Source organism: Talpa occidentalis, unplaced genomic scaffold, assembly GCF_014898055.3.
Source record: "Talpa occidentalis isolate TD23 unplaced genomic scaffold, MPIMG_talOcc4v2.1 talOcc4.11, whole genome shotgun sequence".
NCBI classification, from domain to species: domain Eukaryota; kingdom Metazoa; phylum Chordata; class Mammalia; order Eulipotyphla; family Talpidae; genus Talpa; species Talpa occidentalis.
In genome coordinates, this window is record NW_023601104.1 from 47324236 (window position 1) to 47340182 (window position 15947).

A 15947-nucleotide genomic window follows, 5' to 3' on the forward strand; every position below is an offset into this window, starting at 1 on the left:
TACATGGAAATTAATAGGGATTTTAGGGAAGGTTTAGTTTGCTTAATCATAACCTTCTTTTTTTAAGTTTAGAACCTAATTCCCTTGCAAGATGTAATTCTACATACACACATTGAATTGTTCCTAAAAGAGAAGCATATTAAAGATTGGTCTTCTTCCTACTAAACATAGAGCTTCCATATGATCCAGCAATTCCACTCCTAGGTATTTACCCAAAGGACACAGAAACATCAATTCCAAAGAACACCTGCACCCCTATGTTTATAGCAGCACTGTTTACAATAGCTAAGCTTTGGAAACAACCCAAATGCCCAAAAATAGATGACTGGATCAAGAAGATGTGGTCCATATATACCATGGAATATTACTCAGCATTCAAAAAAGATAAACACATGCAATTTGCAGCAACATGGATGGCGCTGGAAGGGATCATGCTCAGCGAAATAAGCCAAAAAGAAAAAGAAAAATACCGGATGGTCTCACTCATAGCAGGAATCTAGAAAACTTAAATAAGGGACCAGGAAAACGAATAACTATAAGAAAGTGAAAATCAAAATCAACAAAAAACTATGAACCAGAGACACTTTTAGGGGGTGGGGGCGAGAGGGGAGGGATTGGGGTCAGAATGGGGGGGCTGCAATTGTATGGGGAATACAACAATAAAATTTATTATTAAAAAAAAAAAAATAAATAAAGATTGGTCTTCTTGTTACAGGGAACTTCATGAAAGGGGGAGGTGCTATTTCTCTACTAACATGCAGACACCTTTGATTACAAGTCCCAGTATACCATGAACTAGACTTCCTGGATGGGGGGCAGCTGGGAAGGAGAAAATTGGAACAAAGGGAAGAGGAGACACATGGGAGTAAACACATGGGGTAGAGGCATGTAAAAACACTTGGAAGAGTGTGGGAGAGAGGCATTGTGGGCAGGCTGCTCCTGGTCCTTGGTAGAGGCAATGCCAGCAGTTCACTTCTAGCTCTCCTGCTGCCCAAGCTCTCTGAAACTTGCTTAACCCACTTTCCTGTAGTTCCTTTCCAGAAAGTAACATAAACATATGGTAAGATTTCAGGCCCCAGCAGACCCACTTTAGACCAAACCTGTTTGGCTGGGGGCCAAACCTGTTTGCCCATGAGGGGATGGGTAATTTTTAGAGTTTATTGGAAAATTATTATTTGAAATCCTTTCTTTGCTCTCTGTGCACACCAATCCTATTAAAAATCTTTCATACTAAAAGTATGCTTCCCTGAACATTGTATGCAGGGATGGCTGGAACCCTTTATAGAGTATACACTCCTTAACAGTTTGGGGTCTCTGAATACCTCTCTGTCACATGCTAATATCCTTTATTAGCTCTTTCCAATTTGCAGGGGATAGTAAAATAACCTATCTTTTATGAAAGGATGCTCCTAAAGTGATGATGAAATACATTTATTGTCTTTTGGTATTCTTCCTTGTGTTAAGGGTTGAATTGTATGACCCTACAGAAGCTATGGTGGAGTACTAACTTCCCGTACTTCAGACTGTGACCTTATTTGGAGCTAGAATCTTTGCAGAAGTAATAAAGTTAAAATTAGGTCATTAGGGTGGATTCAAATCCAATATAACAAGTTCCCTAAAACAGGAGTGGCAGGTAGGTGAGGGACTGGATGCAGATTGAGAGAATGCCATTTGAAGATAAAGGCAAAGATATGTCCACAAACCAATTAATGCTGAAAATTACTAGCAAATCAGTAGAAGCTGGGCATAGTCATAGAACAGTCTTCCTCACACTTTAGGAGAAACGAACTGCCACACTTGATCTGAAACTTTTAGCCCACAGAATGGTGAGATAATAAATTTCTGTGGTTGAACTGTTTGTGATATTTTGTTAAACACAACATCAGTTTACTGACCTCTAAAATTCAAAACCTAGAAACTGTTCTTTAGAGATTATCTAATTACTCTTAAACTTCTTGCATTACTTTACGCTCTTAAACACTGTAGACACCAAAATATTTTGTTTATGTGACTTATATTAGAAATTATAATAGAGAAATTTTAATGTGTATATTTCATTTTAAAATAACAATAATATACCCATTACACTTTAATGTAGATATTTTTATTTTCCAAAACAAAAATATCTAGGGAGAAGTATGGAATTGCTTTATATTTATGCAAATCTCTTATATGTGACTTAATAAGTACAATTAGATTCTCATATCAGTTTTTCCATTCAATCTGTTGTAATATCACACCTTAGGTAGCCTCCAGGAAACTCCATTATACACTTGTGAGAGAATGCAAGTGAAAAAAAAAAGCAATCTTACTATTATGTAAATGATTTGACCTCAAGGACCACATTTCAAGAATTGCGGATTTAATTCAACCTTCAGGCTAGTGCCGGGACTCCTCTCTGTACTAACCTGACAAAGCCTTTACCAAAACCTTGCTGATATCTTAGGTCCTTTAACAAATTAACATCCTACAGTTCTATAGATGAGAAAACATATTTCTCATAAAAACCAACTATATGATTATCAGATTATTTTAGGTTACAGTTCTTATAGCTACTCTGATCTCTTAAGGGGTGTGTGGATTAAAATGTTGTCATGTAAAACAACAGATATTGTATGCAAACAAACTTTAAAAAATCCAGTTCTGCCTTCTGGGGTCTTGGTTAAATTGCTTAACTGCATGAAGTCCTAGTTTCACCATATATTTTCTTTTTCAGGATTAAGTAAATCAATGTTTTGATAGCTTTAGGTCAGTTTTTGGAATATTGAAAATATTGGATAAATGTGAGTTCCCTTACATTTTCGAAATCATATGTCTTTCATTATTTAATCTAATTTATTTACTATCCCCTGATTGCTCCTTTATGAAACTGCACACATTCACTTGGTATCTACTACTGTATAAATAATAAAAAAGATGTGAGCCACCTCTGAGATACCAAATTTGCTAAACCCAAACTGTTATAGAGCAGCCCCAATATTAAACGGGTTCCTGGCTGTGGGTCCTCACCCCCGCGCTTTAAAGGGACTTATTAATACTCTACTACAGACACACACAAAAGGTTAATAAAAGGTTTATTTACAAGAGAAAAGGAAATAAGGAAAATGTACAACTCAGGGAGAAAATAGGGAAATAAAGTCTTTAATGCGTCCTACCCGATCCGACGACCTGGAAACCCAAAGTCACTCTCAGAGCTGGCCGGACGAGAGCCAAAATGGGGAACCCCCCCCCCCCAAAGCCCATGTGTCTGCCTTTTATATCCACCTGGCTGCTTAACCCCACCCTCAGGTCCCAGCTACCTTCCCTTTGGTGGTGATAGGATTTGGAGTTTCCAGTGTCTTAGGCTTTGACCTGGGGTGGGGGTGGAGTCCACAAAGCCTGTATGGAATTAGCTTTGGGACATCCTTTTCCCCCTAACAAAACTATAAAAAAAAAAAAAAAAAAAAAAAAAAAAAAAAAAAGAACAGGTAGGGTTAGATAGCAAATATTGTTATTAGCTTACTGCAAGTTTTCGCTATACTTTCAGTTTATTAATTTAGGTTAAGTACACATATAACTTATTAAAGCTAATCCTTTAGCACTTTATTATGCTTTCACTAAAATGGATAAATTTTTCAGTTGGCCAAGGCAAAAAGTAGACAGCATGTCACTAAGAAATGTATCATTCACTCTGCAGGAAAGAGAAAAAGAGCAGGAGACTAAGGAAGGAAATGTGAGTATAATTACCATTATAAGTATCCTCTCATTTAAAATTCACTACAGGGCCTCCCCGGTGGCGCAGCGGTTGAGCGCTGGGTTGCGAAGCTTCCCGCAGCCTCTGCAGCGCCAGTTCGATCCCCGGCTGCTCCCCGGACACCGGAGGAGGGTCCCACATGGCGCGCAGACCTCTCCTGCCGCCCGCTGCTCCCCTCAGCAGTGTACTTCAGTCCTTCTGCCTGCTCTGCTCCCCGCTCTGGCTCTGGTGAATTCTCTCTCACCCTCCCGCGCTTCTGACTGTACCCAGTGCTTGTATCAATTAATCAATCAATCAATCAATCTGTATAAATAAATAAATAAATCTTTAAAAAAAAATAAAATAAAATAAAATTCACTACAAACCTATGAGGTAGTTATGGTTTATTTACATTTTATAAATGAATAGTGATATTCAGAGGGTTGGGCTCTTTCTTCCCACTTAGCTTGTAAGTATAGAGCTAATATTTAGAGCCAAGTCCATTTAGATCAAAAGTTTCAATATTGTACTACTATTTGACTCCTTAAGGAATTTAAGAACAGCCATAAGGTTCTAAGCAAAGAACTAAGCTAGTGCCTGCTCCCTAAATGGTAATGCTGTGTCCTAGACCTTTGTGAGAACTTGAAGTTTTCTTTCACCTCCATCAAGATATGCAGGTGAGAAGCTCATTATAACTGAATTGCTTTATCAACTCACTTGAGAAGTCATTTTCCTCAAGTATTCTGGGAGGGATTGAAAAATCAAAGTACACAAAAATAAACTGAAAACAGTTTTGATTGCCAGCAATTGTATCCAAGAATTTTTAAGATTCAGTTCAAACATGTTGTTCATTACTTGATTTATTCTGGGTGGAATTACCAATGTGTGTGACTGTATTTGGAGTAATACTCAACTGGAAAGAGGCTCTGATTTCTGTGTAAACACTTCAGGCCAAAAGACAGCAATTAAGAAAAACAATCCAGACAATCAATTGTTTGAAACACCAACCTGGAGAGGATGATTGTTGACATAAACATATTTTACCTTTGACCTGTATTAGAACACCATGTCTCCTATTGGCTATAAGCAAATTTTGAGCCCTTCTTGCTAAAATCATGCAGTTTCCCAGCAGGGACAGTTATCATTCCACAGCAGTGCTGTTAATATACATACTTATTATCCCAACAACTTGAAATAAGAGACCTGAGATTGCTCTTTTGGGTGGTGCTTCCTGCTGCCAGAAGGTGGTGTGTTTGACTTAAAAGACACTAAGGAGATTCAACTTGAATGCAGCAGAGGTTGCAGATAGCTTCACAGTGCTGTGCTTAACCACTTGCGCCAACGGAGAAGCCCAGGATCAAGAAATTCTGACTCATATGAAAGACAGAAAGTGTTAACAGAAATTCAGTGTCATTAACCTATGGAAGGATTGAGTAGGAACTATAAAGTACATTGCTGAAAAGTACAATTTAGTCCAACAATGTGTATTGATTCTATCAGTATTACTTTTAGCAGAATATTGTACTTTTTAAATTAAATAATATCATTTGTCATTTTCATTTGTATGTCTAGGGATTAAATAGCCCTCGTTTTTGAGGTACCAGTTTAGGAGGCAAAGCAACACAGCTTTGTGAAGCCTCTAAACTATTTCTTTTTTTTAAAATTTATTTTTAAGGTTTATTTTATTTATACAAGAACCAGGGTATAGGCCAGAGATGCAGGAGAGTGAGAAGATTCACCAGAGACAGAGTGGGGAGCAGAACAGGCAGTCGGACTGAAAGCACTGCTGAGGGGAGCAGCGGCGAGGTAGGAGAGGTCTGCCACACCATGTGGGATTCTCCCTGGCCGGCCAGGAATCGAACCCACGCTGTAGAGGCTGCAGACAGCGCTGCGCTCATCTCACTGTGCCACCGAGGAGGCCCCTTGGTTGTTTATTTCTAATGGGAATGCTTCAAAAAGCACTAGTCTATTTATTGATATATAGGAGAATCCCATAGTTGAGATTTCGTCAACAAACTACTTTCCAAAGGATTTGTAGCAGTGTATGCCCCCAGTAGATGAGACTTGGCCTTTTGCCACCATCACCTCCCAGTATTGGATATTAAAAATTGTTTTTATTTTGGCAATCCAAGAAAGGAAAATTATTTTAGAATTATGTAATAGTAAGATTTTTGTTTGTTAACCTTTAGTATTTAGTAATTTCCTTTTTTAATGAACTGCTAATCCACTTCTTTTGCCTACTTTTATAACTTTTTGAAAATATGGAGTTTCATTTTTTTAACCTTAGAGTTATTAGCCTTGTATCACATGTATTATAAATATTTTCTCAACGTTTTTCTTTTCTCTTTTAATTTTTTGTGGTGAATCTTGCCAAGTAAACATTTTAAACTTTACTAGTAGTGTTTTAGGAATGGAAAAGTTTTTCTTCTCTCCTCTTTTTCCACTACTTGAAGTTCTGCAAACTAAGCTGATAAAAGACAGATTAACAAGAGAAAAGCATAAAATTTTTCTTTAAAAATTTTACATGCATGGGACTCCACAGAAAAGAAGTGAAAACCAGAGAAATGGTTAGGTTTGAAGGCTTATATACAATTTTAACACAAGGTGATAAATTGTGAAGTGACTAGGCCAAGAAAGAAAAAGAGGTTTAGCTTCAGAAAGAGTAATTGATGGGAAGGTAGATATATAGGGGGAAAGGAATGATAGATAAGAGTTATTTAGTAAGATTCATCTTGGTGCCAACTCCCTTTCTGCCAATAAAGAGGTATTCACCCCATCCTGGTACAGGAGAGGGGAAGGGGAAACCTTCACTATGGGAGATTTATGCCTTGCTTTTAGTTAGAAGGGAGAAAGTAGACAGTTCTTTCTTTTACCTTTTCATTTACCTTCATCTCAAAATAATCTTTATGCCAAAGTGGCATGTTTTAGGTTGCCATATTCTTTTATTTTATGGCTTCTACGTCTCCCTCTTCAAGAAATGTCTTCTCGGCCTCCCTGGTGACACAGCGGGAGAGCACTGGGTTGTGAAGCTGCCCGCAGCCTCTGCAGCACTGGTTCAATCCCTGGCCAGCCAGCCAGGGTCCCACATGGCGCGCAGACCTCTCCTGCCGCCCACTGCTCCCCTCAGCAGTGTGTTTCATCAGTCTGCCTGCTCTATTCTCCCCTCTGGCTCTGGTGAATTCTCTCACCCTCCCGCTCTTCTGACTTTACTCAGTGCTTGTATAAATGAACAAATAAATAAATAAATAAATAAATAAATAAATAAATAAATAAATAAATCTTTAAAAAAAAAAAAAAAGTCTTCTACTCTAGCATCACAGTTATTCTTGTAATTTTTCTCCCAACACATTTGTTATAATTTTTATATTTCAATTTTTTATCCTTCTAGAATTTATTTTTGGCATATGGTGCAAGGTAAAGTTTTAACCTATATCTCCCAGAGCCAGTCATTGGTTTTTTGTTTTTTTTTTTTTTAAAGATTTATTTATTTATTTATTTATTATTTATTTATTTATTTATACAAGCACTGGGTACAGTCAGAAGCGCAGGAGGGTGAGAGAATTCACCAGAGCCAGAGCGGGGAGCCGAGCAGGCAGAAGGACTGAAACACACTGCTGAGGGGAGCAGCGGGCAGCAAGAGAGGTCTGAGCGCCATGTGGGACCCTCCTCCTGTGGCCGTGGAGCATCTGGGGATCGAACCAGCGCTGCTGAGTCTGCGGGCAGCTTTGCAACCCAGCGCTCAACCGCTGCGCCACCGGGGAGGCCCCAGTCATTGGTTTTTCTTGTACATTTATGAATGAAACCATTCCTTTCCCATTAAACTGAAATCCACTTTTTTATTAATTATTATAATATTAATATTCTATGTAAAGTTACATTTTTCTGGATTCCCTATGTATTTGTCTTCTTTTTTTATTTAAATATTTTATTTTATATAATTCTTACATCTTTTTTCATCTTTGCACAATGTATGCATTTTCATTTTGGTTATATTCCCCATACAATTGCATCTCCCCCCTTATTTTGACTCTAGTCCTTCCTTTCCCCGCCCCTCCCTCCCCCCTGTATTTGTCTTCATTTTATGCTAATACTTTTTTAACTTCTACTCTTTGAGCATAGATTTAGGTTGTTTTACTGTCTTTAGAGACAGATTGTGTACTCTCAACCTCTGCTAATCTTCTGAAATGTCTTAATTCTTACATATTCATCTTACATTTACAAATATTGAAATTGTTTATGTTGTCCTATTACACCTTTTAATATCAAATTATACCTCTCTTTAAAGTTTATTTCTAAGCATTTTGTTTTTGTCATTCATGTTGGTTAGGATAAAAACCTTTCAAAGTAAGTTCTAGACACTTTTCTGCCAAAGCACTTTGTATTGACTCCAGCATATGAGCAAATAACCACTGGTCCCAAGAGTTTTTGTTTTGTTTTCAGCTGCATATGGCGTGAATAAGAGGAAAACAGGGAAGACAGAAACTTACATTAGCTTTGATTCAAATTTCCAATGAATTTGGTTCTGTTAGTTCAGATTGTAATGTCTTTGTCATTTTTCTACAGTCTTCGCAGCATTTGTAAAGTGAAATATTAATGTCAATATATGTCACTTGATTTTAAAAAATGATTTGTTATCAAAATGTTCAGTCTGATGGCCAGATTTAAATACCTCCTATATTAAGTATTTTCTTCAAAAAGTTAAATCCATATGTACTTAGTCTTCTTGATTTAGTCAGTGGGTATTTATTGAAGATTTTCTTAGTCATGAAATGCATTCAAGCATTACTTGAATTCTGGATGTATTCAAATTTACCTATACTCAGTGTAAATAATGCAAATAATTTTAATATTTCACTCAATAAACACCAACCCAAGGGAATTTGTACAATTAAGGCTGGCTAATCATATGGGAAATGTCTATCCATGACTTTAAGAGGTCATCAACTGCTGTTGAGAAATTAGTCTTATTGGTCTGACATAGCAGAGTTGCTGGGTAATGATAACTTTGTCGACATTTTGATGTAAGACATTAAAGAACTTAATAAGTGTCCCCTAGAAAGAATGACTAAGGAAAACTCAGTGAATAAACATTTTTTAAAACTTACCTATATAGTTGTATAAAAAGATCATATAATTTAATATATCCCACTTATAAAAATAATATATATTTCATATAATATATATCAATAGATAATCACAGCTATGAGTTTCACATATCAATATAGAAAACATTTTTGTCATGTATTTTTTATTTGTGGGACTTTGCAAGGACAATTTGAGAATATTTTACTTTTGCTTGCTGACTAACCTGAGAATTCCTGTGAAGCATGAAACTTAATGGTGGGAAAATACCAAAAACTGTGAAAATCAGGAAAATATATAACATAGCTTCTGCCTTCCAGAAACTTGAAGGAACAATATAGAATAGGGCCATATTAGAAATGTGAGATGTGAAATAATTTATCATGAATGAAAAAATATGTGGTCATACCATTACTATGAAATTGTTAAGTGAATTAATGAAATGACAAACTATTCTATACATTTATTAAGCCTGATTTCAAATCCAGAGTATAGGGAATTTGTTTTCTTTTAAAACAATGAAAATTGGGCCTCCCCAGTGGCACAGCGGTTGAGCACTGGGTTGCGAAGCTACCCGCAGCCTCTGTAGCACCGGTTCAATCCCTGGCCACCAGCGAGGGTCCCGCATGGTGTGCAGACCTCTCCTGCTGCGCCCGCTGCTCCTCTCAGCAGTGTATTTCGTCAGTTGGCCTGTTCTGTTCCCCTCTCTGGCTCTGGTGAATTCTCTCACCCTCCTGCGCTTCTGACTGTACCCAGTGCTTGTATAAATAAATAAATAAATTTTTTTAAAATAAGTATATGTTAAAAAAAAATAAATAAAACAACGAAAATTGCAAGAGTAAAACATGCTTGTTGTTTTGAAAATTCAGCTGATTATAAAGTAAAAGTAAAAAGTCTCTTTTCATCCTCATTCACCAATGGAACTCCCAGAGACAACTCTTTATAGTTTGCCTATCCACTTCAGAAGTGTTATATGCCATATACATAATTTTAGAGGAGACCACATACAGTCCTTCCAAAACTGACCTTCATTTGAGTACCTACTAATTATTTTTAGCACTTGCACGTGGCAGTAATATTACTGCTAAAGTACAGTTTATTTAATCATTTCCTTATTGTTAGACTTTTAGGTTATTGTTTTCCACTGTTAAAAAACAGTACCTCATTTAGTAACTTTACACCCCCTTGTGTCCGCCGGTTGTCTGTAAAATTAATTCCTAGAAATGTAGTGAATCTTTAAAGCTGCAGTTTTGACCCAGACTGAAGTTGTTCTGTCGTGACTTAGTTTGTACTAATCAGTGTAGCTAAATCAGTGTTACTAGATGTTAAGATGCTCTGGTCTCAACGAGAAAGATGAAAGTTGTTTAGTTCCCCACACCCCTTTTTTTGGTTTTGTTTTTTGTTTTGTTTTGTTTTGTTTTGGAACATGTTCAGCTCTTCCTTTCCTTTCTTAAAGCTCCCAGCTACATCCCTTCAGAAGCTCAAGCTGTTTTGGATTAAGTATATATTGTGCGTCCTTCGTAAAGGAAAATGACTCTTGTCCTAAGAACCGCAGAGGAGAGGCAGCAATCTTGAAAAACGATCTTGTGTCACAGGGGAAAATATTTGCAGTTTTCTAACATTTATTCTCAAACATTTTATTGGGACCAGGAACTGGTCCGACTCCTCTTTTCAGTTTGTGGCTGGGCTGGACGAGGGTGATCTGTGGTCTTTTGTCCGCCTCAGACCGGAGAGGGGGAGAGGCTAAGTCTTGACTGTGCCGGGATAGAACTGAATTCAGGAAAACTCCGTGACCGAGCGAGTGACGGGGGTCGTTTTCTCTACCCGTCGTAGCTGTTGCTTATGAGAGGGTAACCGTGAGGGGTAAAAAAAAAAAAAGAAAGAAAGAAAGAAAAAGAAAAAAAGGGGAAAAAAAGGAAAAACAAAAGAAAAAAAAAAAAAAAGAAAGTCCCGGTTTTATTCTTCTCGTCCTTGAAGGAATGAACTTCAGCACGTCTCCGCCCACTTCAGAAACAAGAGTCACCCGACAGAAACAGAAACTCCGACCCGCGCCCGGGCTTCTCCGTGAACCTGAACGGGGGAGACAAAAGAAGCCGAAGCGCAGGGGAGACAGCCCTGAGCGAGCGCCCAGCGGGAGAGGAGCCGGGGCGCGCCGCGGGCCCCGCCTCTCAGGTGGTGGGGCCGGGCGCTCCTTCCGGGTTGCTGCGGAAGTGGCGAATTTGAATCCTGTGGCCGTTGGGTGGGGCGGCTCGCGGCTGGCGCGCGGCGCGGCGCTGAAGGGAGAAGTGACACGCTCGCTCGGGAACTTCTGCCCGCGCGCCTTGTGAGTGGATGCGGGGACGGGATGAGACGCTGCTCCAGCGGGAGCAGCGGGACCGTGGGGTGGGACTGGGGGTCGGGGGGCAGGATGACCTAGCGGGGGCTTGGTGCTGCCTTCGGGGGTGCCGGGGCGGGGCGTCGGGGCCGTGGGGGGGGGCGGGCGTGGGAAATCGGGGGTCCGGGAAGCGTTTCCCGGCTCCGCGCTGCCGGGGCACACGAGCCAGCCCCGAGTTGGGAGGGTCCCGAGGCCTGTCCTCCGGGATCTCTGACTTTCTGGTAATCACAGTCTAGTCTTTCGGCCAGTGTGGCTCAGATGTTGACGCTTCCGTCGTAAGATCTAATTGCGAAAGCGTTTCCACAGGTGAAGGAATTTTCCTTTCTTAAAGATGGAAGGTTGGGGGCGTTTAGAATGTGGAGGCGTTTAGAGGACTCCGTAGCCCCGGAGTCCTCTAAAGAGGAAGTCTTAGAGGACTTAATTACTCTGTACCGCAGAGCAGTGACAGTCTTTGAAATGCCTGGTGGGGATTTAAACTGAAATCTGAGTATCCTTTGTATTTAAAACCCGGATATTTTCTTTCACGGTTGACTTTTTTTCGTGCACCGCAAAAATCCGAGACTCTTGCTCTTTTAAACTGGCTGTAATAAAAGCACGATTCACAAGGGTCTTAGTTTGCTAACAATAGGGATAAGGTTTAGTTGGTTCCCCAGACCTGCAAAGTCCTTCTCAATCTGTTTACGGTTATTGTATCCAACCAGCGTCTTCATAATATTCCACCATTTTCTCAACCTGTGAGGGTCTGTCCATACTACCTCAGTTCTCCAAATCACTTTTTTATGCTTGCTTAGCCATCAACCTTTTTTATTTCACCTTAACATTTTACCCAGTGGGTTGTAAATACCTTCCTTAACTACTGCACACAGAGGGCTTCTGCTTGAGTGCAATTTAGTTATAAACATAGAACTAGACTGAGAAGCTTTTGCTTTATCTGCACTTCTTGGTACAGAACAGTGATTTTGCTCTGAAACTTCTGATCAACGAGTGCTTGTTATTTTAACAGTTTAACACACTGTATCTAGTCAATGCTGAAAAACATAAAATGCTGCTTTTTTCCTGGGTAGTGTAGTAGAGGGATTTCAGTGATTATACATAGTTTATAAATTTGACAAATATGGGTAAATAATTAAATCATTATGTTATAGAGCAACCCCGATATTAAACGGGTTCCTGGCTGTGGGTCCTCACCCCCGCGCTTTAAAGGGACTTATGAATACTCTACTACAGACACACACAAAAGGTTAATTTACAAGAGAAAAGGAAATAAGGAAAATGTACAACTCAGGGAGAAAATAGGGAAATAAAGTCTTTAATGCGTCCTACCCGATCCGACGACCTGGAAACCCAAAGTCACTCAGAGCTGGCCTGAAGCTGCTAGCTGGCGGAGAGCCAAAATGGGGGAGCCCCCCAAAGCCCACGTGTCTGCCTTTTGTATCCACCTGGCTGCTTAACCCCACCCTCAGGTCCCAGCCACCTTCCCTTTGGTGGTGATGGGATTTGGAGTTCCCAGTGTCTTTGGCTTTGACCTGGGGTAGGGGTGGAGTCCACAAAGCCTATATGGAATTTGCTTTGGGACATCCTTTTCCCCCTAACAATTAGTTCAGAAGACATTTCAAGTGGGAAAAGATTTAGTGATTTTTTTTTTAAAGTTACGTTTAATTTCCTCCTGGTGCATCTTTTTAATTAGAAGGATAATGTATGTTAGGCATGTTAAAAATTAACTTTATAGTAGAGAATTTAGCTTTATTTGTATGTGAGTTTGTTTCTACTTTCATTCAATTTCTAAGCAAATATTGGAGAATGAAAAACAGAAAAGCTTGTGTTTCCTTTTCAGTTTGAACAGTCAAGACTTTTATCTCACCTCGACCACAAATTTTTCTTTAAAAACCTGCTCAACAGAGTGGGAATGTCATTCTAAAAACCGGTGGGTATATGTACTCCCATCGCACACACTTTCTCCTGCAGTAGTCTAAGTATTTGAATCTGCTTAATATTTGATGAAAGCTAGACCATTCAAAGCCTCCCTGGTGGCACAATGGGCTAAGCACAGCACTGCGAAGCTATCAGCAGCTACTGCAGCATGAGTTCGATTCCTGGCTGACCAGGGAGCTACCCACATGGTGTGGCAGACCTTTCCTGTCTGGCCAGCTATTCCCCACTCTGTCTCTAGTAAATCCTCTCACCTCCCACACCTCTGGCCTGCACCTGAGTTTTTGTATGCATAAATAAATAAATCTTAAAAAAAGAAAAAGAAAGCTGGACCATTGCTTTTTTTGGATTTTGGAGTTGTGCTGGGATGACAATGGAATTATGGCAGAACAAGTAATGGCCTAGGGAGCTAATATGGGAGTGTAGAGGGCAGACACCAGTTTTCTGAGGACTAGTTATAAAATAAGTCAATATAAACTTGTAAATTTGTTGTTTCTGCTTTTTTGTTAAAACTATTTTTTAGAACAGATTTAGGTTCACAGCAAAATTGAGGGGGGAATTATAGGGAGTTCCATTACTCCTTGCCCCCACAAATGCATTGCCTCCATTATCAACATTCCCCACTAGAGTGGTACATTTGTTGACAATTAATGGACCTACCTGGAGATTTCATAATCACTTCATAATCATATACTTCATAATGATTTAAACTTCCTAGTTTTGATTTCTTTGCTCTTGGTGTCATACATTCTATAGATTTGGACAAATAATGATTATCCATCATTATTATATATAAAATATTTTCACTGTTTTAAAAATCCTGTGTTCAACCTTTTCCCCCTCATCCCTTTTGAAACCACAGATCTTTTTACTCCCTAATTTTGCCTTTTCCAGAATGTTATTTAGTTGCAGTCATACTCTATGTAGCCATTCAGATTGGCTTCTTTCATTTTAGTAATAATATTTAAGATTCTTCCATGTCTTTTCATGGCTTGATAACTTTTCTTTTTAGCATTAATACTCCGTTGTCTGGTGGTGCCACAGTTTTATCCATTTGCCTACTGAAGGACACCTTAGTTGCCTCCAGGTTTTGGCAGTTATGAATAAAGAGCCTATAAACATTCATGTTAAGATTTTGGTGTGGACATAAACTTTCAGTTCTTTTGGGTAAATGTCAAGGAGTATGATTATATTATCACTTGGTTGTATACAGTTCTTTTTATACATTGTTGGATTTGATTTACTAATTTTTTTTGTTCTATATTGATCTGTAGTTTTCTTTTGGTATTTTCGCATTCCAGTAATGCTGGCCTAATTGAATGAGTTAGGAAGCATTTTCTTCTCTCTTCTGAAAGAGATCATAGACTTGACATAATTTCTCCCCTAAATGTTTGGTAGAATTCAGCAGTGAAACCATCTGGGCCTGGAGTTTTCTGTTTTGAATTTTCATTCGTTTTGAGTTAATTTTTGCTTATGGTGCAAAGTAAGAGCCATCCTCATTCCTTTGCTTATAAGTACTCATTTGTCCCAAAATCATTCCCTGAAGAGACTATTCTTAACCCCATTAAATGGTCTTGGCACCCTTGTCAAAAACTAATTGATCATAAATGCATGGGTTTGTTTCTGGTCTCTTCTACTGCTAGGTATGCTGTCCTTTTCCCAGTACCACCCAGTTTTGAGTAATGTAAATTGTTTTGACTATTTTGAGCCCTTTGCAATTCCTTAAGAATTTTAGAATCAGGTTTTCCATTTCTGCCCTCAAAAAAGGCATTTGGTTTTGATAGGGATTGCTTCAAATTTGTAGATTACTTTGCTACCCAAACAGAATATTAAGTCTTCCCACCATAGACTCAGTATCTTTTCATTTAATTTAGATTCTCTCATTTCCTTTAGCAGTGTTTAGTAGTTTTCAGTGTACAAATCTTGTACCTCTTTAGCGACATTTATTCCTAAGTGATTTTGTTCTTTTTGATGTTATTGTCAATGGAATTGATTCCTCAATTTCCTTTATGGATTGTTCTTTACTGTTGTATAGAAATACAACTGATATGTGTGTGTTGATCTTGCATCCCACAACTTTGTGGAGTTTATGTATCAGTTCTAACAGTTTTGTGTGTGTGTGTGTGTATACAGGTGAATTCATTGGGGACATAAAAGACTCTGTCCCCTGAAAATACATTTTCTTCTTTCAATATGGATGCTTTTTATTTCTTTTCTAGCCTAATGATTCTGGCTAGAACTTCTAGTACAATGTTGGCTAGAAGTGGTACAAGTAGACAAGATCATTTTGCTCTAGTTCTTACGTGCTTTCCAGATCTTATTAATTTTCAGTCTTTCACCATCGAGTGTGATGCTAGCTGTGGGTTTTTAATAGATGCTTTTTATGTTGCTGAGGAAGTTCCCTTTCTGGTTGAGTGTTTTATCATGAAAAACTGTTGGACTTACAAATGTCTTTTTCTGCATAAATCAAAGTGTTAACAGGATGGTCCCCAGGAAAGGGGGAGGTTCAAGGTTTTCTGCCCCACCCAAAGAAGGGTGGAGCAAAAAAAAGAGAAGAGACTGAGGGAGGAAGGAAGCAGGATGGAGAGCCAGAAGGAGACCTGGTGGAGGCGCATGGAGCAGAGAGACACGTGAAGAAACTTGTGCTTGCCTTTTGGCCGTGGACTGTGTGAAACAGATGTGGGTGAGAGACCTGTGGGGAGGATAACAATGGCAGCTTTTATCTTTATTTTGATTTTCCTCTTTTCCTCCCAGACTTGTCTGGTTATTTCTGATCCTTTTCTGTGGGACCCTGCCGAAAGGTGCTTTAGACCTGTGGCAGGTTTTCGGGCCTTGCTCTGGGCCAATCCT

General features: G+C 39.0%; 1 protein-coding gene across 5 annotated transcripts in view; it reads left to right on the top strand.

Annotated features, from left to right (window-relative positions):
* The first annotated feature begins 11016 nt into the window (after positions 1-11016).
* Positions 11017-15947, top strand: part of G2E3 (G2/M-phase specific E3 ubiquitin protein ligase) — a 49901-nt gene continuing 44970 nt past the window's right edge. For 3 of the 5 annotated variants that reach the window (XM_037503170.2, XM_037503172.2, XM_037503173.2), the window contains exon 1: positions 11017-11117. The gene's annotated coding sequence lies outside the window, so the exon portion shown is untranslated. The other 2 variants (XM_037503171.2, XM_054689607.1) reach the window with 2 other exon arrangements.